Raw genomic sequence first — 14,671 nt, forward strand, 5'->3', positions numbered from 1 at the left:
AATCTTTGAAGGGCCACATTCTGCACTGTAGTTCCCATGCTAAGTTACCATGAGCATGCAGTTTATCAGTGGCATCTTGCCCTTTGTAGGAAGCAGTGAGTGCCTTGCTCCTGTTAAATATTGAAATGAGGAGAAGCCAGCAGCCCTGGTCTCTCACGGATACAAGTTCAGAGTGTAGCAGGCAAAGTTTGCTGCTTAATGTGTTTGACTGCCTGGTTGGCAGGTTGCCCCTGCTGCCTCCCATCAGGAAAGGGCTTTCTTGCTCACCCACCTCTCACTTTTTTTCTCCACACCTGATGCTGACATGAGATATCATGGATTGAAAAGCTTCTCCAGTTTGGGCAGGAGGGACTGGCAAAATTTTGCTATGATTTAGGACTCATAGGTAGTGTCTCCATAACCAGATGTGTAATTTCTTTCTTCATGCCCAGCTTCCCAGAGGTCAAAACACAGAATTCAGGAAAGCAGAGGCTGTTCTTTGTCCTTAAAAAGTTCCTTGATCTAAGCCAATACAATCCTGACAGTGAGCAATCCTACTGAATTAACAGACATCAGTTTTCCAGAACCTCACCCAACCATCCATTAAAATAGCAGTAGTATTCCTTTCCTCCTAAAACCTGACACTGCCAGTGTTTCCAATTCAGAAAAGATGTGTGGGCTCAAGGATCCCACCAGAGCAACCTGATCTCTGCAGGAATCTCCATGGACCTCTGCAGCCACTGAACTATGCTTTGAATGAGCCAGAGTCCTGTGCTTAAGGAAAATATAGTGCTCTGTCTGCTCTTTCCCTCTTTCATTTGGGAGAGAATTCATCTTGGTTGGTGAAATCTTCAGACAGTAGCTCCAGCTGCATGTAGGCTTTTCAATCCATTTTCTGCTCATGCAGCTGGTGTGTGAAACTGCAAGTCCCAATCAGACCATGCCATGCCTCAAAGGAGAGCAGGAGTCAGGCTTGGCTGCTTCAGGCTGCCAGCACTGCACTGGGGGGTCAGAAGCAGGCCTGGGGGGGTCACCAGAGGAGCCAGATCTGGTGGGCACAGCTCATGGCAGAGGCTTTTCCCTTGGGGGGAGGTCTGGCTGGTGGTGACGTTTGAGTAGCCTGAGCCAGGCAGGAGTGCAGGAAAGCCTTCCTATTATCCTCTGGTGACAAAAAGAGCCTGTGAAACAGATGTGCAAAGCCATTCTCTTCAGGATGCAGATTGCTCCACAGATTTGAGCTGATCAGTGAACCTTCTGCCCTCCTCCCCATCCGGCTGTACATGTGTTTCAAACGACAATTACATTTGTATTTTACAAAATACACTGCTCATAAGAGGAGGGGAAGCCATGGTGCTCCCTGCCTCCACTCCTCTGGGCCCCCATTAAGTCTGTTTGCCTGTGATTTCTTCCAAATGACAGAGCCAGTCTGTTAGCAGTTAAGTTAAACAGAGCTTGTCCTGTAATAACCCCGTCCAGACTGCTAATTGGTACCAGTACCTACTCCCTGCCTCCTCCTTGCTACTGGCAGGGCTCGGTCTGCTGCTCTCCTGCCAGGTCAACAAGAGAAGGGGTGTCACCTGCTGGCCTTTGCTCTGGGGCAGGGCCTCTTGCCAGGGTACAGGTAGCATTGGCATGGGGAGATGAGCAAGGATAGGAAGGGCTTTTCCAGAGAAAGCAATGACCGCGTACCCACAAATGTGCTCTGTTCTCCGTCGCTGAAATTGAAGACAGCAGTTGCTCTGACTGATCTGGCCACAAAGTCATCCTAATCCTCTCCTTATGACTTTGAGTGCATTGCTGTTCAAACAATACTGACATCCCAGCATCACCACAGCAACATATGGCTTCACAGCAGGGAAGGCAGGCAAGGTATTGCTCCAGCTGGACACAGCTATGCAGTGCTGATCCCATGAGGTGCCCAGCTTCCCTGGAAATGCAGCTATTGTTACTACCAGAATGCTCAGGATTATCTCATAAAAGTTAGTCCTCATATAGCACCATGCACTAGGAACAATTCAAGTTCAGCAACAGGTGAAAATAAGATCCTGGGAACGAATGTTCTTGCAGCACTGTCTAGTCCCTTAGAGAACACAGGTGATGGCAGAAATCAAGGTTTGTTGTTTGGTGCTCACAGTACTTGGGTTCAAATCCTTTGGATGACTTTTGGGAGTATATTCTTTCACTTCCATGAGAAACTGTATTTTACTGCTCAAGATACTTCTATCCATCACATTTCAGTCCCCTGCACAAAATAGGCAACATAGAATTATTTTTGCAGTAATTTGCCTCTCAGAGAACATACTTGCCCAACTGCTCAGGGATCAGCAACACTCTCTACATGTGAGGAGCCGTCCCCACTAACACACACTGAATTTCAAATATTTGCTGTCAAGTCACAGGAAAAGGGATGATCAAATGTTTTCATTGATTAAATCAACAAACAAATGCAAGAATGCAGGAAGAACACAACTTCATAGTGAGTGCTGTTGAGGAAAAGAATGAGAAGGCTGAATCTGACAGGCTGCTCATTGTGAAATATTTGTGCCACTCCTATTATTATTAGTCACTTGTTGTACATTTCCAAAGCAGTTAACTCATAATCCTCACAGGGCCCATGGGAGGTAAGACAGTTGTTGCCCATTAAGTAAAAACCCCAGTTGTCAAGGGTATGAAATATTTTGGCTGCATGAAGGCTATCGGAAAAGAGGATGCTCCGAATTCTTGGAAAGTAGGGCTTTGCTAGGGCAGCACAAGATCTTAGAAGTTCTCATTTTGCCTGCATCCAGAGTCAAAATGGTCTACCTGCTGCCCAGAGAGGCCTGCCTGCAGTTTGTGCAGTGTTTCCAGGCATTGAAGGAGTAGTCTTCTCTGAAGACCTTTGGTAAGATTGTGAAGAGTGTTCTCAGGCCTTGTGGAGGGATGGAATGTAGGAAAATAGTGCAGAGGGTAGTCTCACCCCTGAGGAGTTGCAGCTGTGCTGGTCACCTGGGTTTGGGAACAGGCTGCCCTTGACAGGCCACAGCTGTGTCCAATAAGAGTGCTACAAAAGAGGGTGAGCTAGTTGAGGGAGAGTTGGAGTTTGTTGGCAGTGCTGTGAAGGAGTCAGTGCTGTGAGGAGCTGCCCATGAGAAATCACCGAGAAGGTATGGGACTTTTGAAATATGATGATAACAAGGCTTCTAACAGAGCATCTGAAAAGCCTGATGCTCTTCCCAGTAAGTCCTGGGAAGGATAGGAGCAAAGGATCTTTATCCTAAATATTGCCACATCTTTGTGTTGGCTCCCCACAGAAGCGACTGGAAGATCATCCTCAAGCACTGCAGCCCTTCACAGAGGGGACCCTGCCCAGTCCTTGGCCCTACAGAGCAGAGAAGGAGTTCAGCAAGGCCTTTCCCACTAGAGTTATTCAGAGATCAGGCTCCAAGATCCCACCCTGAATGCATTCTTGAGAAGTAAAAGAAATTTCTCTGTTCACTGACCAAGTGCCAAAAAGTGTGTTTGTGCAGCCTCTTCTTTGAGAGCAGTGTTTGATGCTGCTCACAAAGCCTCCCTCGTCCCCATTAGGCAGGGCTCCAAGCTCCTCCAATCTTGCAGCTCCTTGAACCTGGAGCTATCCATGGTTTGTGCAACACGCCCAGTTCTAATGTTCTTTCTCACTGCAAACATCTGACTTCATGCACAGTTCCTGTTTTGGCACAGTATTGTCTAAATAATCACATCTCAAAATTGTTCAGCTCAGAACAAGTGGCCCCAGCATTGACCCACCTTAGGAAACAGCAACACCACAAACGTGGAGAAGGGAGATTGTTTGCTGCAATTTCTGAACTGTCATCTTAATTTAAGGAATTTTAGGAATGTCTGCTGAGGAGATAAAGATCAGAAATGAGAGATGGTCTGGAGATATGCTTGAGCTCCAGGTAGTGGAAGAAAAACTTGATGAATTTAGGAGTTGGCAAAGACTGCTGATGTGCGAAACTGTTCCAGAGAGTCCCAGGAGCATCTCCACACAGAAGTGGTCAATAGCGTCTGTGGCTGGACCAGAGGGAAAGCAGAAATCTGCACTGGCTGTGAAGTCCAAAGCTTTTAGATCTCAGGAGCAGAAGCTATATGAAAAAGCATTTTCTGTGTCTCTGAGCTAGTGGAGTAGTTTTAGGGACTAAAATGACTTATAAGTTGATATCAAAGAGCAGTGAGAACTTGCAAGTCAAATGGTTCTCATTAGTGGCCCATTTTCTTGGTGTGAGGGATAAAAGGACAGAAAGAGCTAAAGCATCTCCCAGCGTTTTGGTGGAGGGGAAGAGAATAACTACAGAAGATCATCCTTTCCCCAGGCAGTGACTCTAGAGCTTGGCATGACATTGAAGCAGGGCTGTATTGCACCGGAGAGACTTGGGCACCAGGGCTAGAATACACCAGCTGTGCTTTGAAAAGCCACATAAGCATGGTGTTTCTGGAGCTTGTAGGCTTGTACCAGGGTCTCCTGGTTTCCTGGAGATTTCTTGGGGAAGCTGATATGCCATGATTTAATATAATCATCTGGGAAGCATTATAAACAAATAAATTATATATATATATATATAAAATATATTTGCACCCATTTTCTTGAATTTTAAGACCTATCAACCTGCCATCAAGTCAGTGGAGCACTACTGACTGAAGTCTCAGATCAGTCCTGTAAACTAACAGCCATTAGCAGGCAGTAGTCAGAACTTTCAGTGTTGAAGAACCAGCGTTAAAGGAGGACTCTGAAAAATGGTTCCAGGGCTGAGGAGCGAGCTGATGAAGGATTGTTCCTCCCAATGACCAAATGGTGATGTAGCAAGTCTTCACTGGTGGTAGAGAAAAAACTCATATGTTTAGAGCAGCTGCAAAACAACTGGCCATGCTGACCTTCCAAACGATAACGAGAATTCTCTGAAATGTCTAAGAGACTTCTGGTGCCCTTGCATCCAGCTGTTTGCATGCTTAGGGCAGATCCACTGTTTTGCAACCCATCCACTTGAAATCTTTACTGTGAGGGTTTTTTCACTCTTCTGAACACTCACATTTTTTGGAAAGCAAGGTGCAGCCCACAGAAACAAGGTCTAGTCTTTCCAACCACAGCCCTCTTTGAGTCCAGCTCACAGCTGTGAGCCATGACAGATTGTAAATCTGTGGGCTGGAATGGGAGAACATCTGGGTGGCCACCAGAGAGGGCTGTCAGAGGGCACTGCCTGGCTTTTGATCAGCCCTAGGAACTGGACACGTTCAGCAGGCGCTAATCTGCTCTTTTACTGATTCTCAGCAATCAGCTTCCTGTCACAGCTGAAGGAGGGGAAAAGTTACTTGATCACAAACCTAGTGTTGAAACATACCTTTAGCTTTTTTCTGAATTTCTTTAAATTATAAAAGAGAAAGGTAGGAGGGAAATACAAATAAATACACACCAAATATTCACTCTACAGAGTAGAACTCTGGATTAACTCATGGTACATTTTCAAACAGAGTATTTGCATTTGGGGTTTCTACTTTCTTGAGATTTCACATGATTTGAAGAAGGGATTTTAGTCTCTTGAGGTCACACAGGCAACCATCAGGATAGTCAACTGTGGCCTCCTTCTGCTGGAGGCTCGTCCAGCCTGTTAGATAGCTTCACATTTGTGTGCAGCCTTCCCATATAACATGGATAGAATACTGTACCCTTCATAGAGAAAAGGAAGCTGAGAGCCTCAGCTCATGCTGCAAAGCTGTGGCTGAGAACTAGATCCAGATCCAATGATTCCAAATGCCTCAGCTGTAAGAGTCTCATTGTGAAATCCTTTGTTTGAGCTGTCTTTTCATTTGCATGGTGCTATTTCTGCATTTGATGGACCACCCTAGAACACATGTTGTCTCCTCAACCCAAAAGTGGACCTATCATTTAATTACTGACAGAGCATGAACTCTGTTCACTTGCTGGGATCGCAAAACTTTCTACAGAAATGCTCATCAGCTGCAGAGAAAATGATGTCCAGTTAAAATTTAATTCACAAATGGGGAAAAAAATCCTCTAAAGACTGACCATTTGTATCACAGCTGTCTTAAGGGGAAGAGAGACTAGACACTTGCTGTGCTCTGTACTTGAAACTGCAGTCAGTCCCTAACTCAAAGATTTATTGCTCAGGCAGGGTCCCACTGGAGGCTCAGCACTCCCTGGCCTGTATGATGTGAATGGAGCCACAAGTCAAATATCTTTCCCAACATCATGCTTTGAATCCAGCTGGTTTATGTGCAAAACTGAAAACTCCTGAGCTCTGTTACAGCTCCTGACCTGTGGGATAGCCCTGCCTCTCTGAATTTAATAAGCCTTTAAATGGGACCAGGTGTGCAGCATAAGCTAAAAGAGTCCAAGGGAAACCTCTCACTCACTGGTAGTCACAACCATGTTCTGTAAGTCTACAGAACATCAGTGTCACAAGGATGCAGAAATGTTCTCTACTCCAAAGTATGTGTCACTGTCCTTGATCCTAAACATACAGGCTGACTTTTAATTAGCAACATAGGGCCCAGCAGAATGACAAGATGTGTCTGAATTTACCTCTATCTTAATTGCATCAGGAAGTTGCCTTCTGGCTCTGATCAGCTCTGAAACTCTTGGCACATCTCATGCTAATGGAGTGAGGCTGCAACTGGCAGCTCCTCCCAGGCTCTCCCTGGGCTCTTATTCACCAGCCTCGGAGCAGCACCTTATGCAGGTGAAGCCTCTTGGGAGTACCAAACTGGTACAGTGTCCCCATGTGGGAGAACAGGATGCTCTACTGAGCCACCTCAGTGCTGGCAAGCAGAGGAGTTACAAGGCTGCAGTGGGATGGAGGAAGGGTATTTGAAAGGGTGGGAGGTTTATACAAGGATTATCCACAGGGTGAATCCCGAGATTGGATTTGTCATAGAGAAATCCCACTTGGTTATTCCAAATCATCTTGGTTCCAGTTCAGTTCTGTGTGGGTGGAGATGTATGCAAAAGTGAATGTGATACGTGTACAAACAGAGCCCAGCTAGACTGACACCTCTACAACCATCTGGCTTCCCTCACACTTGCTACTGGCTCTGCTGTGCCAGGGACTGATGTGACCCCACTGATAAGCAGGCACAACTTGTCACGGAACAGCCCATTCTGCCATCCAGAATGCTGGCTGGGAACGCAAAATGGGAAACTGCAGCGCCAGGGCATAGAGCACATCCCTTCCCCACCTGCCTGCTTATTCCAGGAGGAAAAATGGGCTCTGGTGAAGCCCTGGCTCACACCAGCCCCACTCCTCTCTCTCTTCAGGCTTGCTGTATTTCTTCTCTCTACCTAATTTCCCTGTGAGGGAGTGTGGCCAGCCTTGCTTCCTCTCCCAAAGCAGATGTGAGGTCTGGGACTGCAGCTCCCAGAGAGCTGGGCTATGCTGTCCTGTACCAAAGCCCAGCTGTGTTGTGGCCTTGATGTTCCAGCACACAGTGAGTTCAAAATGGCAGGGAGGTACTTGTGTTGAGCACGTCTCCCTTCTTATGTTATACTGGGTGGCCCAAGCCTGCTGACAGCTTTAATTTAGGAAGCTGATGGTGGCTCTCTACACACTGTGTCTTCCTGTTGGTTTGAGCTTGAAACACATCCCCTTCACTCCCCATGGCATAGCCTATTCAGGGTCACAAAGTGCCTCTGTTACCCTAGGAAACATGCATCCACAAGTTCCCCTCCTCCACTTGCCTTTTTCTTCTCGTGTTACAGCTTAGAGAGCATTGCAGAGAAGTTTCTGAGGTCTGAGAGCCTGGCAGCAGCAGGATAACAGCATCCCTGTCTGCAAGAGCTTCAGAGATAGAGGGTCACGTCCAGTGGCCTTCAGGGAGTCCACAGCCCAGGAAGGAGGCAGCAAAAAGGTCTGCAGGTCTCCAGGCAGCCCTTAGTACCTGTGAACAGCCCTACTCCCCTTTCCATAGACTGGTTCCTTGGATACAAATGTGCACTGTGGCAGAAATAGGGTCTGTGTATGGAACAGGCACTGGGCCTGAGACAGCCTTCTTGGTGATTGCTTTTCTTTATTTAGAACCTACTGCTGGAGGGCAGCTTAATCCTAGCCCTTGCCTGTCTTCCCACATTAAATGCCATCGATCCGACTCTACACACCCAGGTGCTAACAGATTAACAAGATGAAGGAGCAGGGGGTGTATAATTGTGATACCAATATAGCACAGCTTACACAGCAGATAATCGGTGTGTGCCAAAAAGGCAGTGGTAAATGGCTCTCAGAGAAGATTTCTCCCTAGAGGAGCAGCGTTTCACACCACCAGTCTCTGTAATGAGGTTAAAACTACGCATCCTTAGTCCCAGGGGTCCTACCATGAGGTGTAAGCAACCGACTTGGCTCTGCTGCGGCAGCCCTCAAGCACAGCAATTTGCCCTACCCCGGGCAGTGGATACACCTCGTACTTCCTCAGTTTGTTTTGATGCTCTTCTACTGCGAGACCGTATTTCAAGAAAAGAAATGAGTAAATTCTGCCAAACCAAAGGGTTTGACGTTTGATTGCAAGTTTTGGGAAGAGAGATAAAATGGGGTTTTTTTTCTCAGCCACGACCACTTAAGAGTTTGGTTGACACACTCCCCACCACGGCAGTGCAGTCTTTCAGAGCACACTGCTTTCTTAAGCCATCTTTTTGTTTTGGGCTGTGTGGGTTTTGTGGTGGGTCTCAGGTTTCCTCGTCAGATTTGGGAGCTGTGTGTCTGTCCTCAAAACCGCTGAGCATGTCTCACAGGCCCCCTTCCCTGCACACCTAAGTGAAGAGTTGTTTTTTAGGTATTGTTTTCTATTGCTCAGGGGCCGAGAAAATGCCAGTGAAATAGGGCAGAGCTTGATGGAGAATGAATTTCTCTGGAGGAAAGAGAGAACCGCAGACGCCTGCCCTTCTATTCCTGTTTACCTTTGCTTTCAGGAGGTCAATTAAATTGTGGGCATAAACTTACATTGTGGTTTGCAAACTGATACTCACCAGAAGGTGTTCTGGCGTCACAGAGCATTTTGTGTTTCAGTTACTTCTTTCCCAGCTCCTTTACGGCTTGGTAATAACTTGCAACACATGTATCACAGCAACATTATTTGTACAATGTTTTTGCAGCATCACAATTAAATTTAGTTAGCAAAATTCCCATGAAAATGTTACTCATGTGGAATGACCTACAACCAATTTCAAACTCGGACTTTCCCATTTTTTTCTGTGTGGTACAGCTGCAGGATTTCTTCATAAGCTGTGACTGAAAGGTTCATAGTTTTTAATTCTGTGTATGTTGAAAAAGGGTGTGGGGGGGTGATGGTTCAGGCAGCAAACATTCATTTGGCCTCCTACCCACTCAGTTATCCTCTTTCACATGGGATATAACCACCCCATGGAACTCATTGCTGCAGGATATTGTGGAAAACAACCATCTCGGTGGCTCAAACATCACAACAGCTGATATGAAGCCTCTCATGGTCAAATACGGTGGTCTAGCCAAAGCTCCATCTCTCGATATGTCTGCAGTGCAAGCTGTCAGGTGCTAAAAGAGTGCAGAAGGGAAAAGACCCCTCTGTCAATGCCCAGTTTTTATACTTCAATTGCTGTCCAAGCTAGGAGAATGAACTACGTGGACTTTTGATCTGATCCAGTATAGGACTTACTTCAACTTTACATTGGCTGGGAGTCAAGCCTGGTTTCTATCACAGTGTGTTGTGCAATTCTTGCTCTCATTTCCAGTGTTGTTCCCCTCTGCCGTATCCCACAGAGGTCAGTGAGTTTGTATCTCAAGGAAAAGAGAGTATTTTCTGACTGAAGTCACATTTGTACCACCAGGCCTTGCCCAACTTTGCTTCTGAGCTCTTACTCAGAGAACTGCTTACACTTATTTCAAAGAAAGTGCTTACATGAAGCTGACTTTAACAGATATCTTGGAGTGAGGCTCCATCAGCTCTCTATCCATGTGATGGCTGTTCCCTCATTTTATCATCCTTTTTCTCAGTACTGGGCTCTAACAGAACCTCTCTTAGCCTCTCCCTTCCCATGGATACTATCCTGACACAGAACCCAAGAGCTGCTATATTACGAGGAGCTTTTCTTTGCTAGACTGACCTAAGGAGAAGAGTTGACTAACTCAAGAATTTTCCAGCAAGAATTAATGGGATATAGTGTGTTTTTCAAATTCCCTTAGTAAAGCCCTGAAGTCAAAGGCAGAGGCTGGTAGATCTATCAAGTGTAACTGTCTGGGGTTGTTGGGATTTCTGTCCCCTCATAATCCAGGCTTTTCTACAAATCTGCACTGTTGCATTTGTTGGCAAGTCTGTCTTTTTAGCATCTTGAGATCCCTTGCATTATACAATACTCCTGAATTTCCCTGATCCCAGAGCTTGACGTGCTTGCACCCAAACCTGATAATACTTATCCTTCATTCCAAATTCCTCCCTGGCAAGGCTCCCTCACTGGTCAGCAGCCCTTCTTCACTGCCATGTGCTGATTGCTTTAATGATCTAGAAAGAAAGATGTACAGTAATAAAAGAAGGATGTGTAATGAGGTAAGGAAGATGTATAATGAGATAAAAGCGATGCAAATGCCTCCTGGATAAGAAAGGACTTGACAAAGCTTGGGAAGTCACTCCTCAGTGGTTCAGTGAAGAGGGATCTCCTTTACAAGAGAAAGTCAGAGTGATGAAAACAAGTAAAGGTACCCTAGAGGGAACCCTTGTCTGACTCATGGACTTTATGGGGCTCTAGGTGATATGTAGCAATGCTCAGGGAGGAGGCTGGCACTTGCAATCGTGATGGAACCACTGCTGAGGTCCCAACACCTTTGCATCAGCTGCTATGAGCCACAGGTCTGATCACCCACCCCCATGGGAGATAACACAGGAGTGATAGTGGCAAGACCCTGAGCATTCCAGGATGAACATTGCCTCAGGAAGGAGAAAAAGGGAGTCCTCAATGTGAGTGTGCCAGTGGTCTCAAATGGGATAGCTGGGAACACCTGCCTTTTTCCCTTATAAGCACAAAAGTGATGGAGGGAAAAAAGTTAAAGAATGGGGAATTCCAGTGGAATACACATATTTTAACACCAGCTATAAACTCAGCAGTACTCAGAAAGGGCCTGGGTAGCTGGAAGGCACAGGGCCATTGCAAATAACAGTAAGTTATGCAATTTTTCTTCTCATTCTTGTTGCTGGCTTCTGCGAGTTGGCCTAGGGAGTTTCCCTCTCAGGGAGCGGGGGAATGTCTGACTTCAGTTATCTCTGTACCATCAGGCCAACTTCTACAATTTTGAACAGTCAGCAAGACTCAGAAACACTGCAAATAATGACCACTTGTCAGAAGGAGTATGAGTTATCCTGCTCCAGGACCTGTCTTTGGCTGCTCATTGACTGAGCTGCTTAGCTGGCAGGTATACCCATGACAGGATGAAGAGCAGAAATATGCTTACTCCACACTTGAGCCCTCCAAGCCCTGACATCTCTTCTAGGAAACCTGGTGCTGGCCATTGTTGGACATAGGATGGAAAGAGGGATTCATTCCATGTGTGTATTTCTAGTGGACCCCTTTCTTTTTTTTTTCTCTGGTGCTGCAAGCACAATTTCAGGCTTTGGCTCCTATACCTGCCATCATCTCCCATGCTTTAATACCTGTAGAGAAACCTGGAGCATCCTACATTTGATTGCCTGATTCCACCAGCCACAAGTCTGGGGATGACCTGGATGTCATGGTGACAGCCTGAAATAACACCTGGACCTTCAGGGTGTAGAAAGAGGGTTTGAGAGTGTCACAGTGGTTTGAAAGAGAGGCAAAAGATTGTCTGCTCCATAGTCACTGTGGGTTTTGTGTTGAGCCAGCTTGGTGGAATCAGCAGTTCTCAGGACTGCTCAAGACTGTCATACCTCACCTGTCTGGGGACTCCAGCAATACTGAAAGCTGGCATTTTGCTTTATTAGTCAAGTGCTGTTTTCTTGTGGCTTTCTCTTAGCAGCAGTTACAGCCTGTCTAGTCATTAGCAGCTCCAGGCTGACACACAAGCAGAGAGAAGACTGCTCACCACTCATCAAATGCTGAGCTTATTTGCATGCTTTCAGTTTTTGTGCAATTTTTAAAAGTGCAAACAGATGTCATGAGATTTTTATCTCATTACCTTCATATGGTTTTTATCCCCATTAAACTTTCAGAGGAATACTATACGCCACCACGTTTTTGGTCCAGCAACTGTAAGAAGCCCCATGCAAAGAACAGCCCAAAGCCAGGTTACATAAAAAGCCTAAATACTCCAGGATTGAAGTGTACAAACTGGAGTCTTAACAGCTCAGACTGATCCAAGCTACAGAAAACTGTCTTCCTTTTTCATATGCTCTTCTTTCATTTACAGCTCTGAACATCTTGGTATGAAACTCCCTCCTCTCTCTTCTGATGAATTGCTTGCCTTCAGTGCACGTTGTGTCAGCCCAAGTCATTGTCTCCTCAGAGTAGTCCTTGTGGTTGGAAAGTGCTCTGCTGATGTGCTGCAGGCACACAGGTGGGGGTGGCACCCCTGATAGCCCCCCCATCAGGCATCAAAGGGTCCCTGGAGAGTCTGGTGTTCAGGCACCATGCCCAGCCTTTGCTGCCTGCTACACCGCCTAGTAGAGGATTTGAAGTGGACTGGAGGGTATTGTAAAAATATGGGAAGCATAGGGAGCTCTAGCACTGCAGTGCAGCCATTATAAGCTTGGCTTCCTTAACTCTGCTGCTCTCCATAGGTTTTACTTCACTTACTGGAGCTCATGCCTCAGAGCAACACCTGTAACTTTACAGGGGACCATGCTGGTGCTCCTCTTTCAATAAAAATACCTCCTGGGTCTTTGAAGCTGGAATTAAACAAGTCTTCCTTCAAGCTGCTTTATATTGCCTCTAGTCCAGGCCACCAGCAGGAAATTCTTCTGCATTTCTGCATTACTGTGCCAGCAACCAGCAACTGCAGCAGCATCCCAAGGTGAGGTCTGATCTCTTCGCTCACATCATCAAGTTTTACAACACCATAAAATGGTCCTGTGCCACAACAGACAAGGGGGCAAATCAGACAGACCTCTCCACTGTTCTATCCAGGTGACAAGCACTATTCATATGACATCACTCTCTATGGGCTTTGACCGAGCCACACAGAGCCTCCCACAAACAAAGAGGATGAGACAGAATCTGCCATGAAGCATTCAGCACGTAAGGAGACAAAAGAGTGATGGGATATGAGAGGAAACAAATAAAAAAGCTTTTTTTTTTCAAGATCACAGAACAGGTCAGAGCATTAGGTAACACAGTGCTGAACTAAATACCAAAGTGCAGGTGCTTCCTGTAGGACTCCTTCTGTAGATAATTTAGTCTATTGAGCAGGTTTTGTTACAGAAATATTTAGGAAGATGTTCACTGCTTTGATTTGGGTTCACAGGCACATCAAACATGTTGCAGCTGTGTATGGTTGGAATTGAAATGAGGAACTGACAGTGTAGAATGGAGCGATCTGTCAACTCATAAAACCCTTTTTGATTCCCATTTCTAGGAATAAAAGAAATATTTGTGCAATTGCATGAACTATTAAACATTCTTGCATTGTTATGCTGTTAACTTCCTTCTGTACCAGATGGAGGAAGGGCCATTAGACCTTGATCCAATCTGGTCTTTGATAAGATTCTGTAAGACCCCAGTAAATCTTGTCAGAAAAGGCATTTGGTTTTACAAAAATTGCTTAGATGAGAAATATGGAATGTGGGGTGGTGTTCTGAAGAAAGAGCCTGCCCTCCTGGAGCATCTTCTCTCTGCTCGACAGTATCTGCCAAGGCAATTCTGACGAAATAACCCCATTGCCCAGTTTCCAAAGAAAATATCAATTAAAAAAATATTTTTCTTCAGTTTTTCATTCCACTAAAATATTGAGCTGGAATATTGACAAGGGATGCACAGATTTTGCTCTGGTTATTTGCAGAGCTGTTTCACATCAGGATCATGGTTTCATCAACAGAAATGTAAATCACAGCTGAGCCAGTAGGAAAGGTAAAACAGCTAAGATGGCAGGAATCCATTGTTTCAAGCCTTTTGCTCAGAAAGCTTTTTCTATTTCTTTTTACCAACATCTCATATGTTGTTTTTTCTATTTCTTTTTTTTCCTCACAAAACATAATTAACTTAATCAGATTTTTGTTAAAGAAAGGAGCCCAGAGATAGACTGAATCCTCTCCTAAGCGCCTTTCTGTCTGGGAGAAATACAAGTCCCAAATATTGAATGTTCCAGTCTGGCATGCTGAATGTCACACAAATATCAGCTGTAGTACAAGTGAAATGCTTTGGCGAATCATTGGACAGTGTCTGAGACTGCTAACAGTTCAGTCCCATCCTATTAGCAGCCCTGTTAAAAAAAAAAAAAACAGCCTGAAAATTATCCAGTGTAAAAATATGTAATAAATTAATTTAGTGAAGACCTCCTAAGATTAACAAAACACACCCTATAATTTAATTTTATAAACATTTGTGATCACAACTGGCCTTTTTAGACGGTTCAGAATTTGCACTCTGGGTAGGCAACTACTTAAAAAAGAAAAATTCACTGAGCTTTTTCTGTCCACACTTTATACCTAATCCACTTAGCTGCCTAGGTTTTTTTCTGGGAGCAGAGGCATGCACCACTTTCATCGTCTCACAGCAAATCTCTCCCCACTCTCCAGA

This window comes from Serinus canaria, chromosome 3, assembly GCF_022539315.1.
Source record: "Serinus canaria isolate serCan28SL12 chromosome 3, serCan2020, whole genome shotgun sequence".
NCBI classification, from domain to species: Eukaryota; Metazoa; Chordata; class Aves; order Passeriformes; family Fringillidae; genus Serinus; species Serinus canaria.